Below are 21,839 nucleotides of genomic sequence, written 5' to 3'. Positions count from 1 at the left end.
CTGCAGCCCTGTGTTACTCTTTCTTCCTTACAGAGACTCATGGACAAAGTTCCCAGGGCTGGCTTTTAAGTAATCTCTTTGTGAGAATAAGGAAAGTACTGCCCAGCATAAAATCCTTGGCTTCATCATGCAGGAAGAAACATATTTCAGGGGATGCAAAGTGGATGGCCAGATCTCCCGAGAACACCTACATTCTTTTATTTTGGCATTCAACCTGCCAGATGAAGTCAGCAAAAATTCAAAATGAAACAAACCTCATTCTATAAAACAATTAGTTCTGGGAGATTTAATCTTAATTGTTTATCCCAGTTGTACAAAAAGCATAATTCAACAAAGTTAACTAACACTGTCTATGAGCACCGGGTACTAGATTAGTTACATATGAAAAAGAAGATATTTTATGCCAACCCCCAAATTCATAGAATCTCCCACCATCCAGGAAATGGGAAGGTGGTGTGGAGAGACTAGGCTTGATCTTTTAAGATACCCTGGTCAATCTCCGTTTCCTTGCATGGCTGGGAACCACTACTGAAGGAAAACATTCCCATTCCACAAACATGCCGTAGATACACAGGAAGCATGCATAGCTGTCATCGAAACAAACACCAACAAATATTTGGACACTCTCAGGTCAAGATGTCAACTAAACCACTCAAGATAGGGCAAAGAATACAGGTTCCCAAGAAGGATCCTAGAAAAAGGCATCTGTTGCTGTATGACTGTGTAAAATTCAGGCAAAATTGAGGAGAAAGCAGAAGGTCTCCTTTTTCTTTGGTAATTTTTGAGGGCCCTAGATCAGCAACTATAATCTAAATTTGCAACCTGAATTTCAAAGTCAAAAATTTGTTCCCTTACTTATTCCAAGAATGATATTAGAAATGTACTTCTTGAAAGATCATCACTGAGAAAGGTTTCAAGTGTTCTCTCTGCCCATCTTTACCATTACTCCTTCAAAAAAGCAAACAATAATTTAGGGACAAATTCTAAGTGTTTATTTATTTTTGAGCACCATTTTTTGAGTCTGGTCAAACAGGGGAGTCTTATCACCACTGATCAAAATGATGAACTCTTCTGGATATAGAGAGCCCTTTCACCAACAGATTTCATAATGCTTTGGGACTTGATCTGAAATTCCTGAAATGTGCTCCAGGCAAATTCAAATGGAAGGGTGCTGGGCTGTGAGTCCTGGGGGCAAGGTGTCTAATAGCACTCTCATGCAGTTGCTCAGAACAAAATCAGTCCAGCTCAGCACTCTTGAAAGGAGAGGCAAAGAAAATGTAGTTAACACCGAACTTTTCCTTAGACACCTTCACAGGAGGAAGGATTCTGTGAAGTTTCTCCAAGATTTTCTTCCTATACATAGAGGACATCCCCTTCTGTCTCCCCTGCTGTGATCAAAAGTTTTCCTGTTAGACAAAGGTAAGGGTTTCAGAAGGTGATGTAGGAAATCAATTCCATTTTATGAAAAAAAGAAAAAGAAAAAGCCACGAAAGCATTCTAAATTTTAACCACAGCAGGTTTCACTTATCAGCTAGTTTCTAAGTTAGGAATAAATTGACATTTGCGGGTGTAAGTATATACACTAGTTCTCACCCACTTCCTCCTCACTCTCTCCAACTAACTGATTTAACCCTCTTCTCTGCTAATAAAAATGATGTGTATGTATGTAGTGTATGTAGCCTACAGCCTAAATGAAGTGTGTGTATGTAATGTATGTGTGTGATGAATGTGTATGCTGTGTGTAAGGTGTACGGCGTGTGTGTGGCGTGTGTAGCGTGCGTGGTGTGTTTTTGTGCGCGCGCGTGTGTACGTGTAGGGTGATAGAGCTGCAAACAAGAGCTTCTGATCCAGGACATTATGGGATGTGCTTGCTAGAATCACTTGGGAGATCCTCATGTTGGGATTCTGAAGCAGAACTGTTGGGCACACTTGGGCATGGGCTTAGGAGAGAGGATGGGTCAGGAAGTGTGGGGAACGGGTGCCTCCGATGGGGCTTCTTTTATTGCGCAGCACTCCTTCCTTCCCTCCACCCCGAGGACCAGAGCTGTCCCAAAGGAACCACTCGCCCCTGGCCTCCCGTCAGGGAATCGGCCAGCACAGTGTCCAGCCCGCATCAAGGAGTGCAGACCTGGGTCCACGTGGCTGCAGAAGAAATCTCGAGAAGTCGCCGGAGGGCAGGGCCGAGCTCACCGCCTCCCTAAGGGCGTCCCAGGGGAGAAGGGGGAGCGACCTGGAGAGCGAGCGGTGGGGGCAAGACTGAGGGCAGGAGAGGGGACGCCAGGAAGCCCCTCGGACGAACGGCGCCGTCCGATAGACAAACGACTCGCTGGTGGCACCGACGACAAGAGGGGGAAAGTTTCTAAGACTTTCAAGAAGAAACTGTTTGTCTTTGAGTTTGGGGGCTCCCCAGGGAGCCCGTCTGTGGGAAGGGAGCGTGGGGGTGTGTCGCTCGCTGGGCGCCCAGCCGAGCCGTGCCACCACCGGGTCCCGTCCTGAGAGCTTTGCCCCGCAGCCACGGCGAGCCGCAGCTCTCCGCCGGAGCCCGGCACGCTTCTCTGTCCCCAGTTCCACTCCGGGGTGACAGATTCCACGCTCATGGGTGCAACAAGCTGCAGGAGCACCGGACACACAGCAGAGACGAGGGAGGGCAGGGCGGTGTTTATTGTGGTTTTCTTCGTTTCCTTCCATCCTGGAGAGGGGAGAGGGTGGCCGCGTTCCCAGTGCCCTCGCAGCACGAGCGGATCACTTACCTCCCCGCACGGCCGGCGGCGGGAGGCTTTCCCCCGCGCAGAGCTCGGCGGCCGCCACGCGCCCAGCCCCGGTGCAGCCGGCCGGCCGAGCGCGCGGGGCACGCCGGGACTTGTAGTCCTCCGCGGGCGGGGCGGGGGTCCGAGGGCTGGGGCCACCAGGAAGCGGAGAGGTCAGGAGGGGAGGGGACTAGGCGGGGGGCCCTGCGAAAGCCTGGGAGGACATTTGCTAGAACTTAAAAACCGCCAGGGAGCTGGCGGGGAGGGGAACATTCCTAGAGAGAGTTTTAAATTGGGGGTTTTCAGGCTAATACCAGTACCGCCCTGTCTTACTCGCTCACGTCCCAATGAAGTTTTAGGCTGGGTTTGGGCAGTAATGACAAGTAGACATCTCCCCGGCCAAATTCATATTATTTGGGGCCTTACGCTTCCTTCGCCCCGAACACAAACGTGGAGTTCTCTGCTTGGAGCACCTGTGCTGTCACTCACAGAATAACTCAGGGCATGCAAAGGTAGGGTGAATAAATTGCACTTTACATTTGCAGAGCACTCTGCAGTTTACAGAGCCCCTCTCCCTTGGTTCTTTATGTTGGAATCATAAAACAACACTGAATTAGGCAGAGAAAACTTAAGATGTGGGGAGTCTTTTGTATCCGCTCTATTCATTTCCTCTTCTAACCCTGCTCTTAGCAGCTGGGAAGAGAGTGGGGAGAAGGAAGGCTGCTGGCAGATGTGGTGGGCGCAGTGAAAGACGAGCCTACTGTGAGGGACTTTCTTGAAATAGCTGGTAAATAAATCCTCACTAAATAAGGCGATAAGTAAGACCAAAGGAACTTATGGATTGGAAGAATGGACTGGGAAAGAAAAGGCAGGTGGGATAGGGATAGAGACAGAAGGGAAGACTGTGATAGAGGCTAGAGGTCATATGGAAACATGGTAGTTGAATATTGGATAGGGTAGGAAGGAAATGACAGGATAAATATAGAGACTGAATAGAAGGTTGTGGTTAGACTATAGGTCTAATGAAATGAAAAAGTTGTATAAAAAAAAAAAAGCAAAACAATGGGATTTTAGAAACCAGATAGATCTGGCATCCTGGTGTCACTTCAGGGCTAGCTCTGTGAACTTAGGTAAGTTATTTAACATCCCAAACCCCTTTTTTCTCATCTTTAAAATGTAAATAATAATAACTCCTACTTTGTGATGTGGTTGTGCAGATTAAAAGAGATGGGAAACATTTAGTATAGTGCCTGGCATATAATAGGACCTTTAATAAAGTGCTTATTAATAAAGTGCTTATTATATGCCAGGCACTATACTAAGTATAAATAATACTATTTATAAATACTAATCATACTATTCTTACTTCCTTTTGTGGAAATACCGAAAGAAATTGGAGTAGAAGTACCAATTAGGAGGCTGTGACCATATTCTAACTTACAGGTAATGATAGCTTGAACTACAGTAATAGAAAGGAAGCGGATATGAGACACTTCCAAGGCAAACTAGACAGAGCAGTGCAATCAATTGGACGTGGGCGTGAGGGGCGGGGAAGAAAGATGGTTGTCATTTCTAGACTGAGTAGGTAAATAATGTTGTCATTCACATGAATAGGTACAACTGGTGGAAAAACAGGTTTTCGAGGAAGATGACTAGTTTGATTTTGGACGTGTATAAATTGAGGCTTTCTGTGTATGAGTGACAGAATGTCAGATGGGAGTGTGGACTTGGATATCCTGTGTAGAAACGGAACTTTGAGAGTGGATGACTTAGAAGAAGGAGTTGAAGATCATTTGGAGTGGGAAAAGGAAGGGCAGCCGAGGTGGGCAAGGGGAAGTGAGGAGTCAGACAGTGACACCTGGCAGGAGCTGTGGAAGGAGACTAGAGGAAGCTGCAGGAGTACAGTGACACATAAACCAAGAAAGGAAAGAGAAGTGAAGAGTTGTTCATTAACAGGTCAAACACTATAGAGAGGTAGCCAGTGACTGGGCCACTGGAATGACAGATCTAGTCTGTTGGGATGGATCTGCCTCCAGGAGCTGTTTTGGAAATTTACCAGAGTGATTTTGCTTGTCTCCTGATTGGGGAGGGAGAACGACTGGAATGTAGTCAATGGAGCCAAAGATGCTAGATATCATGCAGTACCCAGGCTAGTACAGCACAGCAAAGAATTGTCCTGCATTCTGCGTTGCTTGACTGTTCTCCTGTTCATTTGTGTAGATGAAAAAGCTATTTATATTTACCTGAGCCTAGAATCTATTTTATATATAAACATACAGTGTTTTTCACACAGTTTTAAGATATATTGAGTTTTCCTGGAATGCAGGATGTTGAATGGCAATACAGGTTTTGGAATTTGAATCACCAATACGATTCATTTAATGGCTATCCATTTCATGGTGATTCTACAGATGAATGCAAGCATCTGATTACTTCCTTGTGCCTTTTAGTTTAGGGATGCCTGAGTAGCTCCATAATGAATCACACATTTACTTTTTCCTTTATGTTTCAGTTAAGGGATCACTTTGACTTTTTTAAAAAATTACAAGCTTACAAGCGTAGGTAGTTTACAACCTTGCTTTCACAATGTTAAAGAGCAGATTGCCCCGTATTTGTTATTAAAAAGGGCGTTAGGTTTGATAAGGCCAAGAATCATTTATTCGGTCCATCAACAAATGTCTTTTGAATGCCTACTGTGTGCTAGGCACCTTTCTAGATACTTGATCTACATAAATAAGTGAAACAGAAAAAGTTCACTGCCCTTAGGGAGCTCACGTTCTAATGTGAGCGTGGGTGAGGCAGACAATAAATAATAAACATAAACTATGTAAGTAAATTCTATGGTATGTTAGAAAGTGTTTTGGGGGCACCTGGGTGGCTCAGTTGGTTCAGTGTCCAACTTCAGCTCAGGTCATGATCTCACAGTTCATGGGTTCAAGCTCTGTGCTGACAGCTGGAGTCTGCTTCAGATTTCTGTGTCTCTTTCTCTCTCTGCCCCTCCCCAACTCATGTTCTGTCTCTGTCTCTCAAAAAAAAAAATGAATAAACGTTAAAAAAATTAAAAACTTAAAAAAAAAATTTTTTTTAACGTTTATTTATTTTTGAGACAGAGAGAGACAGAGCTTGAATGGGGGAGGGTCAGAGAGAGAGGGAGACACAGAATCCGAAACAGGCTCCGGGCTCCGGGCTGTCAGCACAGAGCCCGACGCGAGGCTTGAACCCACGGACTGCGAGATCATGACCTGAGCCGAAGTTGGACGCTTAACCAACTGAGCCACCCAGGTGCCCCAAAAATGTTTTGAAAAAATAAAGCAGGATAAAGGAGATTGGGAATACAGGAGAGTGTGGGTTGAAACGTTCAATATAGTGATCAGGATAAATTGTATTGAGAGGATGACATTCAAGAAAAGATCTGGAATTGGTAAGGGAATGACCTGGTGGATTTCTGAGAGAAGAACATTCCAGGGAGACAGAACAGTTAGGCATAGGCCAGAAGGTGGCTGTCTGGCTGGAGTTTTCAAGAAACAGTAAGGATGCCATTGTGGCTGGATTGGAGAGAGCCAGGGTGAGTAGGAGAAGAACTAAAGGTAACCAAGTGGTTGGGACAGGTGATGTAGGGCTTATAGGGCATTGCGGGGACTTTGGCTTTCATGCTGAATGAAATGAGCAGCTGCTCAAGAGTTTAGAACAGAGGAGTGACATCATCAGGCATATTTTTAAAGGATTATCCTGGCTGCTCTATCTAGAATAGATAGAGCAATGGTAGAGGCTGAAGAGACAAGGAGATATTGTAGTAATCCAGGCAAGAAGTAATAGTGGCTTGACCAGAGTCATAGCAATGAAAACTGATATGGGAGAAGAATCATGAATTCCAGAAGGCTCAGTGGTGGGGTTTCAGGGGTAGGGGAGGGCTGGAAGATGGAGACAGATTACGGGATGTTGGAACCTTGTGGGAAGGAGACTTTGGGAGAAGTCTCCTAACATTTCTTTCATTTATTTTTTTATTTCTTGAAGTTTTGCTTTACATGTTTGAATACTGTATTATTTTATATATGAAGATTCATACTAGCGATAACTTCATTGTGAGTTGTATATCCCTTGCCATTATAGGAGCACCTGGGTGTCTCAGTTGGTTAAGTGCCTGACTCCTGATTTTGGCTCAGGTCAGGGTGTCAGGGTTCCTGGTATTGAGCCCTGCTTAGGATTCTCTCTTTCCCTTCTCTGTCTGACCCTCCCCCACTCAATCTTTCCCTCTCTCTTAAAAAAAAAAAAAAAAAAAAAAGAAGCATCTGACTTATTACCCTTTGCCATTATAGTGTCTGTCTTTGTCCCATGGAATAATTTTTAAAAAATAGTTTATTCTACTTGAAATTATTTTAATTAGATATGTTTAACCTTATCTGTTATGTGTTACATTTTGAATGCTTATTGTTTCTTTGTTTTCTTTTTTGCTTTATAATCTGTTTTCTTTGTTTTTTTCTGTTTTTATTTTTACCTTCCTCTAGGTATTAGTTATCTTTTGCTGTGTAACAAATTACCCCCAACCCTAGCAGCTTAAAGCAGCACATGATTACCTTGTACTTTCTGTGGGTCACGAATCTTGGCATGGCTTAGCTGAGTCCTCTGCTTCAGAATTTTTACTGTTCAGTTTTCACAGGTGTTGTACCACTTTCAAGCTTAACCACATGGCTGTTGACAGGATTTAGTTCCTCATGGGCCCTAGAGAGCCTCAGTTTCCTGTCACGTGGGCCTCTCCACAGGACAGCTCATGACATGGCAGCTGGCTGAATCAAAGCAAGCCATGGGAGGAAGGGCAGAGAAAGAGTGTAAGCATGACAGAAATCAGTCTTTTTATTTTATTTTATTTTTTATTTATTTTTTTTAGTTTCTTTATTTTGAGAGAGACAGAGACAGTGTGTGGGGGGGAGGGACACAGAGAGAGAGAGAGAGAGAGAGAGAATCCCAAGCAGGCTCCAAGATACCAGCTACGGAGCCCGAATATGAGGCTCGAACTCACACACTGTGAGATCATGACCTGAGCCAAAACCAAGAGTCCGACGCTCAACCGACTGAGCCACGCAGGCGACCCAGATATCACAGTCTTTAATAGCTTAATTCCAGAAGTGAAATCCTTCACTTGGCCACATTCTCTTTGTTAGAGATGAGTCATTATGTCTAGCCTACACATGAGGGCATGATACCAGGAGTTGGGGATCATTGGGAGCCCCTTTAGAAGGCCAACTACTATACTCTAGCAATTTAGAAGTTGTAAAGTATATTAAATAATATATTTATATTTATATTTCTCAATTTACCTTAGAAATGAATTGATGATGAAAGATGATGAAATTAATCTACTTAGACTATTTTTTATCTCTCCCCACCTTTCTGTTAGTTTGGAGAGCAAATATTGATTCTTGTCCCTGTCTATTATCATTAAAATATTATTCTTTATATTATGTAATTTTTCTTTAAGCATTATAGCAATTATTTTTCATTTTATGACTTAGAATTTTAGTTCCCTAAATATAGTTTTATGGACGAAGAGGTTTAAAGCTCATCACTAAACCTTTTCTACCTCATGTCTTTCTCATTCATGAACTTATTATTGTTACTCATCTGTTCACTGTCTTGATTTTTTCTTGAGAGATTTTCCAGAAGCTCATAAATGTTATGTTTCTTGAATTCTCATGTATTTGAGAATTTCTTTTTCTTACCATTACATATGAAAGGTGGTTAGAAATTTTCCACCAGGTATAGAAATTTTTTCCCCTTTAATATTCATTAACCACAGTTCCATTTTCTTCTAGCATCTAATATTGTCTGATTTCTTTGTTTTTGAGGATGACTTTTTCCTTCTGCTTAGATGACTATAGGATTTTTTTTTTACAGTCCTTGAAGTTTCAGATAAAAGCTTTTATTAAATTTTCTTGGAATGCGGTGAGCCCTTTCAAAATGTAATTTTAAGATCTGCTTTATTTGAGAAAATTCTTCTATTATGTAAATTTTTTTGGTTCCATGTATTCATTCACATCTTCAAAGATAGCAGGCATTCATGTGCCGGTTCTCTATTGTTTGTTTTCTGCCTCTTCCAGCTCCTCCCTCGTCACTTTCATTCTGTGTCATTTTCCACTAAATTCTATGTGATTTTTTTCAATAGCGTGCCCTCCATATCCGATTTTCTTTAGTTTAAATTCTACTCCTGATGCTCTTAGTGTGATCTTCAGGGATTTAGTTTCTTCTCCTTGTTTATTTCCTCTGCTTTTCCAGATTTCTTTTATTTTTACTGCTGCATGGGTCCCATGCTATTTTTTTTTCTGACTTTTCTTTTTTAATCTTTGAAGGAAATCAGTGAGATCTAGTTGATTTGCTCAAGAATAAAGTGAGTGTCTTGCTTCCCCTTCCCTTTTTGCCTGTGTACCCTTTGAATCATCTATCGAAAATGTAAACCAGAGTACTGAGTGTTGATGGTTCATAGTCTTTGGTCAGTCATTCAGTGATGGATGAGCTGGGACAGGAGGAAAATCTGCTGTGAATGAAGAGAGACAGGGAGAAAGGAAGTGGGGGAGGGGGAGGAAGAGAAAGAGATTTACTTATTTCTTTGGCTTTTTTTTCTACTTATTGCTAACATTTTTGAACAAAGTATTCAAGTGCCTTGTAATAATATAAGAGGCAATTTTTAAAACTGTTTAATATCCACATGAAAATAAAATGTCAATACAAGAGGAGAAATAAAAATGCAAATTAGTAGCTGCAGCATTCTACCAAGTTGTTAAAATGAAATTGTGACTGAATTTTTAAGCTTCCTGGCAACCAAAGCAAAAACAAACAAACAAACAAACAAACAAATAAACAAACAAACCCCACATAATTAGATGTATGGTTTTCATTGACTCTAAATGAAAACCTATGGGTTATTCAGGGGGAAAATTTTTGTGCCATTTGCTTCCAGCGGGGAAACAAAATCAAAGGGGGCAAGGTTCTTAATGAACTTGATTAGTAAATACAATAGTGGCATTCATTAAGCTATTTCTCGTAGCATTGTTTAATGAAAGATAAAAACCTGGAATCTAAACAGAGTCCAGAGAAAGTGAATTCCTCTGGTTCAAAGATAGTGGGATCCAAACCTATTTGGAAGATAAAATCTTCTCTTTGGAGAAACAAATAATGTTACTGGGTTGAAATGTGTCCCCCCAAAAGATATGTTAAAGTTCTAATACCCAGTACCTTAGAATGTGACCTTATTTGGAAATAGAGTTATTGCAGATGTAATTAGTTGAGATGAGGTCGCACTGGAGTAGGAGGTGTTCTTGTAAGGAGAAGTGAGACAGGGAGAGGAGGGTGCTATGTGAAGACAGAGGCACAGAGGGAAGATGGAGGTAGAGATTGGAGTTAAACTGCCTCAAGCTAGGAATCACCTGGGCTGCAAGAAGCTGGAAGAGGCACGGAGGACCCTGTCCTAGATGGGTCTGCCAAAACCTTGATTCAGACTCCAGCTTCCAGACTATGAGAGAATAAATTTCTGTTGTTTTAAGGGACCCGGTTTGTGGTATTTTATTACAGCAGTCTTAGGCAGCTAATACAGATAGACCGCATTTCGTTCAACGGTGTTTTATAAACATTAGTTCTCCCAACCAAGATTTGGTATTGGGCAATTTGAGATTGGATATCGACATTTGGTGTTAGACAGTAGAAAGTTTGTTAAGAGACTCAAGGAGGTTTTATGTGCTGATATTGAGGATAGGTCTATATGCTTTAAATGAAAAACTTGTAAATGTTGGTAAGGTAAACATTCCTTGTGAACATTCTTATACCTGAAATTCACACCTAGAGTGCTACCCATAACACCTATCTGTATGAAGGGTCAAATGTACACTTGAAAACAAATCCACGTGTTTTTTTAAATTTGTTTTTGTTTTTAACAATGTGGGATCTGTTTTATCACATGAAATAAAGAAACAATTGCTGAGATGATTTAGTCTAGAAAGTTTATAAAACAGGTAATACCAGTCCCTTACTGTAAGAATTGGACTGACACATGATCACAAGCCATATCAGTTAGAAAATGTAGGATAGCAGGTGGCTGGGTGGCTCAGTCGGTTAAGCATCTGACTCTTGATTTCGGCTCAGGTCATGATCTTATGGTTTGTGAGTTTGAGGCCTGCATCAGGTTCTGCACTGACAACGTGGAGCCTGCTTCGGATTCTCTCTCTCCCTCTCTCTCTCTCTGCCCTTCCCCTGATTGCTCTCTCTCTCTCCCAAAATAAATAAAAATAAACTTTTCAAAAGAGAAAGAAAATGCAAGATAATTTTAGCATAATTGATAAGCCAGGATTTATAACAATGAGTAGATAGTAGATCAAATTGTTGTTGAAACTACCTCTAATTATGAAAACTCATCATTGCAATACAGGATACCTGCCCCCACATTCCCTACATATGTCCCTCCATAGTGGAAAGGATGTATATACAGACTTTCCGAAAATTGTCTTCCTTACTTTCTTATTTCTTCCTGCCCAGAGATTTTTTATTCCCAGGCAGATGGTATTAAGAAGCAAAAGTTTGTATAGTCTCATCTCCTTATCTAAAGGTCAAACTTTTGGACATTCTCCAAAACACAGCAGCAGTCTAGAGATATGGAAAGGAGGGGGTAGGTCATGAGAGTTAGAAATAATCTTAAACTCTTGAATTAAAATCAGGAAGTTTGCAGTAGAGATATGGCCAGCTGGAGACAGACTCAGTGACAGGACAGACACACTAAACAGCAGAGTTAGGGTGATTGGTTTACCTACAGTAGTGGGGGTTATATAGTGATATCTGGGCCCAATGTGATAGCTGGACACAATTAAATATCTAGGGGCAGGGAAGGATCCAGTATTAAGTTTCTTATATCCTAAGGTATAAGTAATTTGAAATAATAAAATTATTAAGTAAAAATATACAGAGGACTTCTCTTACTCTGAAGCACTTAACATAAGTGATAAAATATATAAATCATCTTTTAAATGCATGAATTTAAAAGTAAAATGAATGTTTAATATGGTAAAATAAGTTATGAACGAAATAAAAACTGAGGAAAGAGAAAGAGACCATAAAAATATCCATCACATGTGAAAAAGAACAAAATAGAACTTCTAGAAATGAAAGATGAAAAGATTGAAATTAAAAACCCAGTGGAAGAATTTAGAGGAAACCATAGACAGAGAATTAGGGAGTGGGAAGCATAGACTGGAAAACCTTACACAAAATGCAGCATAGAATCTGTAGAGGTTTACCATGTCCCTGTATTCTCAGCATAGAGAGATAATCACTAGAAAATATGACAGAGAGGTTGAGTCATGGAGGATAGAAGGAGAAGGCTCAGTATGCCTGTAATCAGAATTTCAGGAGATAATAGAGAAGAGGACAAAGCAATATTTGAGGACTCAGTAAACGAGGCATGTATAGAACTGATGAAAGATAGTAACCTCAGATTCTAAAACCCAAAGGACCCTCAGACATAAACTTAAACAGATGCAGACACATACACACCTAAACACATTATTGTAAACCTTCAGAATGCCAGAGACAAAGAGAAGATACTAAAATTAGCCAAAACCCCCAAAATACAGATTACTTGTAAAGGAATGACAATGAGACAGGTGAATTCTGAGCAGCAAAAATGGGACAAAAGATTGTGGGAAAATATTTTAAATGTGCTGAGGGATAGTAACTGAAAGAGAATTATTTACCCATTAAAACTACCTGTCAGAATAAGTTATTAGGCTGTGGTAACAAATTAACTCTGAAACCTCTGTGGCTTAACATAATCAAAGTTTATCTCTTGCGCTTTGCATCAAGGATAGGTCAGAGGGTGCCCTGCTCCGCCTGGTCACTCAGGGACCCAGGCCAAAAGAAGCTCTGATCTTTCTAGCTGCATCTCCCAGAATTACATGAGCTATCAGGTCATTTCAGGAGGGAAAGAGGGACATAGAGGAACACAGATTTCAAAGACCTTTTTCTAGAAGGGAAACATGTTACTTCTCCTCGTGGTCCTTTGGCCAGAATAAGTCCCAAGTCCCAAACTAACTGCAAGAGAGAGTGAGAAATGAAGAGAATCACGTGGATATTTTAGTAAATACTAACTTTCTCTGCTGCAACTGTTTTTCAAAATGGGGATAAAATAGAAGTAGTCTAGATAAACAAACACTGGGAAAAATTAACATCAATAACCTCTTAATAAAAGAACTTCCAAGGATGTCTTCAAGAAGAAGGAAAATGAGGGGCATCTGGCTGGCTCAGTTGGTAGAGTATAGGACTCTCGATCTCAGGGTTGTAAGTCTGAGCCTCATGTTGGGTGTAGAGATCACTTTAAAAACAATCTTAAAAAGAAATAAAAAAAAAAAAGTAGGAAAATGATCTAGAAGGGAAGTTTGAGTGACAAAAACTAATGTCAAGTAAAGGAAAAGGCAAATGGTTGCGTCAACCTGAACAATACAAAAAATACAAATAATAAATAATAAAGTACAGCTTGTAGAATTAAAAAATAATGGCTTTTAAGATGGAGTGATGATAAGAGTTAAAACATTCTCAGGTCACTATGTATTTGGGAAGGTTGTAAAGATAACAAGTACCGACTTTGTTAGGTTAAGTATGCATACTCTGATTTCAAAGGAACTAGTTAATGAACAAAGATAAAGTTTATAATTCCAAAACTAGAGAAGGGAAAATTTTGGAACTAAGAAATTGAATCCATTAAAACAAGACAAGAAGGAGAAAAAAGCAACAGAGAAGTCAGAACAAAAATTTTAAACTGGATAGTTTAAAAATTGGTGATAGAGGCGCGTCTGGGTGGTTCAGTCCTTTGAGCAGCTCAGGTCATGATTTTACCCTTGGTGGGATCGAGCCCTGCGTCTGGCTGTGCATTGACATCTTGGAGCCTGCTTGGGATTCTCTCTGTCTCTTTCTCTCTGCCCTTCCTCCCACCCCCACCAGCTCACGTTCTCTCTCTCTCTTAAAATAAATAAACATCAAATGTTCAAAAAAAAACTGATGATAGAGATAAATTAAAATTATCAATATCATTGAGGAGGGCACTTGTTGGGATGAGCATTGGGTGTTGTATATAAGTGATGAATCATAAGAATCTACCCCCAAAACCAAGAGCACACTGTATACGCTGAATGTTAGCCAGCTTGACAATAAATTATATTAATAAAATAAAATAAAATATATCAATAAAAATAAATGGGCTAAACTTCCCGTTGAAAGTGAGATTGTGAGATTGAATTAAAAAGTTAAATCTATGTATATGCTGGTTACAGAGACATGCCTGAAATGTAAATAAACAACAGCTGAAAGTAAAAGGACAGAAAAATATATTTTAGGCAAATATTAACCAAAAGAGTTGCAGTTTATGTATTATATAAAATAGACTTTAGGGCAAAAAACTTGATAGACAAAGGAGATCATTCAGTGATTATAACAGACTTGATTATAATCAAGTGATTGTAATCAGTGATTATCCACTAGGAGGATAAGATGACTCTATTTTTACATACCTGATAGTGTAGCTTCAATATCATAAAAGGAAATGTGACATAATTACAAAGAGAAATTGCCAAATTCTCCACTATAAGGAATCATTTAAATGTATCTCTCTCAGTGACTGATAGATAAAATATTCCAAAAAGCATTAAAGATATGATTAGGTGATACAGAGTGCTTGACCTAATGAATATATAGAATTTTGCAGTCTAAATTGAAGTACACAAATTAGTTTGGGTCATGCATGGGATGCTATAATAATTTGTCATGAATTAGGCCATAAAACAAATCTCAATCAATTTTAAGGAATGGACTTTTATTTATTTATTTATTTAAAAAAATTTTTTTTTTCAACGTTTATTTATTTTTGGGATAGAGAGAGACAGAGCATGAACGGGGGAGGGGCAGAGAGAGAGGGAGACACAGAATGGGAAACAGGCTCCAGGCTCTGAGCCATCAGCCCCGAGCCTGACGCGGGGCTCGAACTCACGGACCGCGAGATCGTGACCTGGCTGAAGTCGGACGCTTAACTGACTGCGCCACCCAGGCGCCCCAAGGAATGGACTTTTAAAAAATTATATTTTATGACTAAAATTCATTAATATAGATATTAACTGAAAGATAATGTTAGAAAACATTCATTTAGAAAATTGAAAAATACACTTCCAAATAACTCATCAACCAAGGAGTAAATCACAGTGGAAAACAGAACATCTCTAGAATTAAATAATAATAAAACCAAAAACTTCACCAACTTTACTAAATCTTAAATGCAGTTTAACAAGGCTGAGAGAAATTTAAGCCATAAAGTCTTATATTAAAAACTAAGAAAGCCTTAAAATTATTGAACTAAGCATCCATGAGAAATTATAAAAAGAACAATAGAATGAATTTAAAGAGAACAGAAGAAAGGAAATAATAAGGATGAGCCCAGAAATTAATGTAATAGAAAACAAAGATAAAATAAGGCAAATGCTGAAAATTAGGTTTTTGAAGAGGTCAATAAAATAAACCTCTAATTTAACTGATTTAAGGGAAAAAAAGAGAAGGCAGAAATAAGCAATTTTAGGAATTTTAAAAATGCAGAGATACAAAAAAATGTAAAGTAAAAACAATTTGATGCCATATTTGAATATTAAGACAAAAATATCAAATTACTAGAAAATGCAGCTTACCAAAACTGACTCAGGAAAAAAATAGTAACTCTGAATATTTTGAAGGCCCTTAAAGGTATTGGTTCAACAATTTTGAAATCTTACCACAAAGAAAAGACTAGGCCCAGGTGGCTTCATAGCCATATATAGATAAATATGTTCATACATATATAATGTTCATATATATTTGTTCATGTATATAGTTTATATATATTTGTATATATATAGATATGTATGCATATATATATGTGTGTATATATATGTATATACACACACACTGTATATATATATATATATATATATATATATATATACACACACACACACACACACACCCCCAAGGAACATAATTCTAATCTAAAACACATTCTTTCAAAAGAAAAAAGCCTATGTATTTTATGTAATAAAATATACAAAAATAATATAAAAGAGGAAAATTACAAATGAGCCTCATTCATGAACATAGGTGCAAAACTCTGCAAAAACAGTTTAAAAAAACTTGACAATGCATGAAAGATAATACATTATGGCAAATTGAGTTTATTCTTAGAACACGGAATAGTTTAACTTTAGAGGCACCTGGGTGGCTCAGTTTGTTAAGTGTCCAACTTTGGTTCAGGTCATGATCTCACGGTTTGTGGATTTGACTCCTACATCAGGCTCTGTGCCTGATAGCTCAGAGCCTAAAGCCTGCTTCGAATTCTGTCTTTCTCTCTCTCTCTCTCTGCCCTGCCTCTGCTCATTCTCTGTCTCTGTCTCTCTCTTTCTCTCTCTCTCTCTCAAAAATAAATAAACATTTTTTAAAAATTAAAAAAAGAATAGTTTAACTTTAGAAAATCAATTAATGTAATTCACCAAATTATAGTTAGTGAAGAATAAGCACATACTATACTCATCTCAGTAGTTGCAAACAAATCATTGTATAAAATTTAATATTTATTCATGTTAAGACAATCAATCAAACAAAAACTCTTAGTAAACTAGAAATAGAAATTGCATTCTTTGAGTTGATAAAAAGTATTTGCCAAAGACTCACAACAATTTTACTCACTGGTGAAAAGTTAGAAGCATTCCTTTAGAAATCAGTAAGAAGTCAAGAATGCCTGTTAATGTTACATCTAGCCAACACATACTGAAAGTCGTAGCCATTCAGTTAGTAAAGAAAAAGAGTAACAAGTTTTTTAAAAATTGCCATTACTTAAAAGATGATATGATTAGCCAAATAGAAAAATAAAAAAAATCTATGTAAAATTATTAAAATTAATAATATAGCTTGATAGATACGAGTTAAATATCAATTACCATAAAAAAAGTAAGAAAATGTACTTTGAAAAATGTATCATTTGCAAGTACAACAAAAATGCAGTATACTGGGAATAGATCTCACTGATTATGTGCAAGACCTTTATAAAAACATCATATAACTTTATTGAAAGACATTTAGAGAATGTCTAAATTAATAGAGATATATCATGTTCATGAATAAGAGTATTCATTATTGTAAAGACTTCAAGTCTGCCACAATTAATGTAGTCACAGTGAAGTTGCAATAAAAATCTCAATAGGGTGTTTTAAAGAAGTTGAGCTGATTCTAAAATGTATAGGAACACAAAGGGTAAACAATATCTAGATACTCCGAAAGAAGAACAAGGATAGTAGGGATGCCTGGGTGGCTCAGGCTGTTTGGCATCCAACTCCATCTCAAGTTGTGATCTCCCAGTTTGTGAGTTCAAGCCCCGCTTTGGAATCTGTGATGATAGCTCAGAGGCTGGAGCCTGCTTCGGACTGTCTGTCTTCTCTCTCTGCCCCTCCCCTGCTCATGCTGTTTTTCTCTCTCAAAAAATAAATAAAAACGTTATTAAAAATAAAAAAAAAAAGAACAAGGCCAGTAGAAATTTGTCTTACCAAATGGCAAGATATATTATAGAGGTAATGCATGAAGAAACTGTGATGTTGGCATAAGGAGAAATAAATTGACTAATAGAATATACGCGGAAGCCCAGAAACAGACGTGGCATATGAGGAACTTGATATACAATGTGAATGGCACAATGGTAAGTATAATTGGCTTTGGGACAATTGGTTTTCCAGGTGATGGAAAATGCAACTGGATCTTTGCCTCACATCATATTATAAATATCGATTTCAGGTGGATTAAAAACATAAATGTTATAGGAAAAACTTTGACATTTTTGGAAGAAAATATAGGAGATGTTCCTTTTGTCAACAGGATAAGAAAGAATTTTCTAAACACACAAAAATACAATTTATTAAGAAAAATATTGAAGAAATTTGAGCACAGAGTAGAAACTTTGATTCATGAGAACATAACATAAATGGGGAGAAAGTATTTGTAGTACATTGAATTGACAAAATACTAATATCCAGATGAGTAAAGAGTGATTAAAGAATTTTAAGAAAAAAGCTAGCAACCAAATAGAAAAACAAGCATTTCCCATAAGAGGAAACCCATGTGGCCAAGGAACATATTAAAATATTCAATCTCAATATTAGGACAATAGCAATCCAAATTCTGAGCTATGGTTTCACACCCACCAGGTTGGAAGAATTTTCAAAGTCTCAGCAGTCTGTGTTCTCAGGTGTGGAGCAATCAGGACTCTTACTTTCATAGTGTGATTAATTTGGAAAAGAATTTAGCATTTTGAAGTAAAATTGAAAAACCATATACCCTATTATTCAGCAGTTCCACACCTAGGTTTATCCCAGTGGTAGACAGAATAATTCACACCCTCCCATCCCCACATCCTAATCCCCAGAACTTGTGGATGTGTTTGGTTCCATGGCAAAGAAGTGTGAAGGTTGCAGATAGAATTAAGATTGCTAATCAGTTGATCTGTAAATGAGGAGAGTATCCTAGATTATGCAGGAAGACACAATAATCACAAAAGTTCTTTTTTTTTTTTAAATTTTTTTTTCAACATTTATTTATTTTTGGGACAGAGAGAGACAGAGCATGAACGGGCGAGGGGCAGAGAGAGAGGGAGACACAGAATCGGAAACAGGCTCCAGGCTCTGAGCCATCAGCCCAGAGCCTGACACGGGGCTCGAACTCACGGACCGCAAGATCGTGACCTGGCTGAAGTCGGACGCTCAACCGACTGCGCCACCCAGGCGCCCCTATAATCACAAAAGTTCTTAAAAGTGGAAGAGGGAGACAGAAAAGTCAGAACCAAAGAGATAGCATTGTAAGAAATTCTTGATCAGTTGTTGCTAGCTTTGAAGATGGAGAGGGCTATGAACCAAGGAATATGGGAAGTATCTAGAAGCCAGAAAATGCAAGAAAACAGATTCTCCCCTAGATCCTTCCAGAAAAGAATGCAGCCCTGCTGATACCTTGATTTTAGCCCAGTGAGACTTATTGCAGACTTCTGATGTCCAGCACCAGAAGGTAAGAAGTTTGTGTTGTGGTAAGCCGCTGCACAACTAAATTTGAGGTAATTTGTTACAACAGCAATAGGAATCGTGTAGGACTCTAGAGAAAACTCTTGCACAATGGCGACAGGTGACCAGTGCCAGATTATATATACCAGCATTGGTCAACAACACAAAAAATGGAAAATAACCCAAATCTTCATGGTTAGGAGAGTAGATCCAGAAATAACTATGGAATAGGAATGCAATGGAATAATGTACATCAGAAAAATGAATAAACCACAGGCATATGGACATGATATTAAGGGAAAAAGCAAGTTACAGGCAAATAAATAAATACATTGGAATGTCATTTATACAAAATTCAAAAAATGAAAATCCCAGTATGTTGATTAAAGATACATAATGGTACATACTATATACATAAAAGGGAAGGAATGACAAATACAATTTAGGGCTGCGGTTGCCTCTGGTGGGGAAGGCAGGGTGCGCAGATTAGAGAGGGGCATTGCCTTAATCATCTGGGTTGCTATAATATCATAAATAAATCATTTATTTCTCACAGTTCTGAAGACTGGAAATCCAAGATCAAGAGCCAGCAGATTTGGTGTTTGGTGAGTGTCCATCCTGGTTCATAGAACTTTTACAGTGTCCTTCCATGGTGGAAGGGACAGAGAGCCCTCTTGAGCCTCTTTTATAAGGACACTGATCTCATTCATGAAATCTTCACCCTCGTGACCTAATCACCTCCCAAAGCCTCTACCTTCAGTAGATTACCATCACCTTTGAGGTTAGAATTTCAGCATATGAATCTGGAGGGGCATAAACATTTGGATGATTGCAGGCATATGGGGAGCTTCAGTAGCATTGGCAATGCTCCAGAATAGTGATTTTAATGGGTTTATTGTTATGCTTTGTAATGTACATGTATTTCATGTATGTTATTAGCAAGCACCAAATATTTTATAGTGTAAGAAATAGAGGGGAATAGGGGCACCTGGGTGGCTCAGTTGGTTGAGCATCCCACTTGAGCTCAGGTCATGATCTCACAGTTTGTGAGTTTGAGCCCACCATCGGGTTCTCTGCTGTCAGCATGGAGCCTGGAGCCTGCTTTGGATCCTCTGTCCCCTTCTCTGCCTGCCCCTCCCCTGCTCATTCTCTCTCAAAATAAATAAGTAAACTTAAAAAAAAAAGAAATAGGAATAAAAAGAAAAAAATGTAACTATGATAGGTTTGTAGCTTGTCTTACAGTGTTTGAAATAATTAACTGAGCTGAGGCATTACAGTTGATCCTGATGCTCAAGTGACTATTAAGTATGTTATTTTTACATACACTCAGTAATTGGGAATTACTATGAGCCCATGTGGCTTAATTGACAGCTGATTTCTGTTCATAGAGTCAAAGCCAAGAAGTCAAGAAAGGTGGCCATCTCACGGAGATTGTCTTAGAGGGCCAGCAGCCTTCACAGCACCAACTCCACTCCTCAGTACTGGTCAACATTAATGAGTGATGTTCTTTCCAGGCACTGCTCCAACCGCGTATGTAATCCTCACAGCATCCCGTTGAGACAGGTACCATTGTTGATCCCATGTCACAGATGGACAAACTGAGGTCCAAGGTGGTTAAATACTTGACCCAGGATCACCCAGCTAGGAAATGACAGTCTTGATTTAAACACAAACAGTTCTATGCTCTTATCCATCAGTCTATATGGCATCTCAGTTGTTTTCAACTTTATTGTAAATAAAATTTACCTTGAAGCACTGGGTTCTTCTGACATAGTTGCTTTGAAGTTGGTCTTCAGATCTTGTATTTTTAATTTAATTTTATTTTTTTGGAAAGAGAGAGAGAAAGAGAGGGGGAGAGAGAGAGAGAGAGAGAGAGAGAGAGACAGAGTGGAGGGGGAAGGAGAGAGAAAGAATCTTAAGCAGGCTCCACCCCCAGCTCTGATCCCACCATTCTGGGGTCATGACCTGAGCTGAAATCAAGAGTTGGACGCTTGCTCAACCAACTGAGCCACCCAGGCTCCCCTGAAGTTGGTCTTCAAATGAGCCCTGGAATTCACATTGTCAGCTGGTAGCTTAAGCATTTGCCACTAGTTTAACTTCTTTCCAATTTACCCCTCCCGTGAATCTGATCATACCTCTCCCCTGCTTGAATTTTTTCCATGTCTCTCCTCAGCATTAACACTCAAGTTCAACCCTTTTAGTTTAGCATACAAGGCTCTTCAGACTCTGGCCCCAGCCTTGCCCTTTTTGTGTCACAGCCATCCATTCTCCTCAACCCTTTCTTTACTTCCATGGTATGGGCCTTCTTCCAAAACCATGTACAATGGCCTTCCACACCTCCATGCCTTAATACTTACTGCTTTCTCTGCCCAGAAATGATCAGCCTGTCTTCTTCATCTAGGTAACTCCTACCCATTTTTCAAAATTCTGAAAGTTCACTTTACACCTTCACTCAGTATTGATTTAGAAGCCTCTCCTCTGCTCTTCTGTAACAGCCCACGCTTTCTTATGTCTTGGAGCTAACGGCACTACCGTGTAACCTTCAGTGTATTCAGATATCCCCTCCATTAACAGTCTCAATAATAATAATAACGGTCACTTAAGGAGCATTCTAAGCGATGGCATCCCTTAGGTCCTATTGCCAATCCAACTCCAAAAGGCACCTATCATCAGCTGCGTTTTAAGGTTGAAGAGAGTGAAGTTTAGAGAGTGAGGTAGTAAGTCTGTGGTCCTACCATTTTAATGGTGGCATCACACTCACATCTGGCTCCGTTAATGTCTTGTTTGAGTCCACCTCTCCCGCACCTGTCATTAGTAGTGACATTTTCCTGGTTAGATGGATGTGGATAGATGGATGGCCTGGGATGCCATAAATCCAGGTTTCGAAAGAAAGAAAAAGAAAGCCAAATTTGAAGTCAGGATGAACACTCACGCTTGGGTTCTGCCTCTGCCTCTATCTAGCTGCTAAAATAGGACAGCTCTCGAATGATAAGTATGTCTAGAGGTGATT

The 21,839-nt window shown here is 39.3% G+C and overlaps 1 long non-coding RNA gene across 1 annotated transcript; it reads left to right on the top strand.

The window, feature by feature from the left end:
- The first annotated feature begins 2,978 nt into the window (after positions 1 to 2,978).
- On the top strand, positions 2,979 to 20,589 carry LOC147578129 (uncharacterized). Its single transcript, XR_015254826.1, has 3 exons — positions 2,979 to 3,259; positions 19,386 to 19,434; positions 20,218 to 20,589. It is a non-coding gene; the product is annotated as an uncharacterized LOC147578129 (long non-coding RNA).
- Positions 20,590 to 21,839: the final 1,250 nt, after the last annotated feature.

This window comes from Puma concolor, chromosome C1 (assembly GCF_028749965.1).
Source record: "Puma concolor isolate L17-30 chromosome C1, mPumCon1.1.hap2, whole genome shotgun sequence".
NCBI lineage: Eukaryota > Metazoa > Chordata > Mammalia > Carnivora > Felidae > Puma > Puma concolor.
This window is presented reverse-complemented; position numbering and strand designations above follow the sequence as displayed.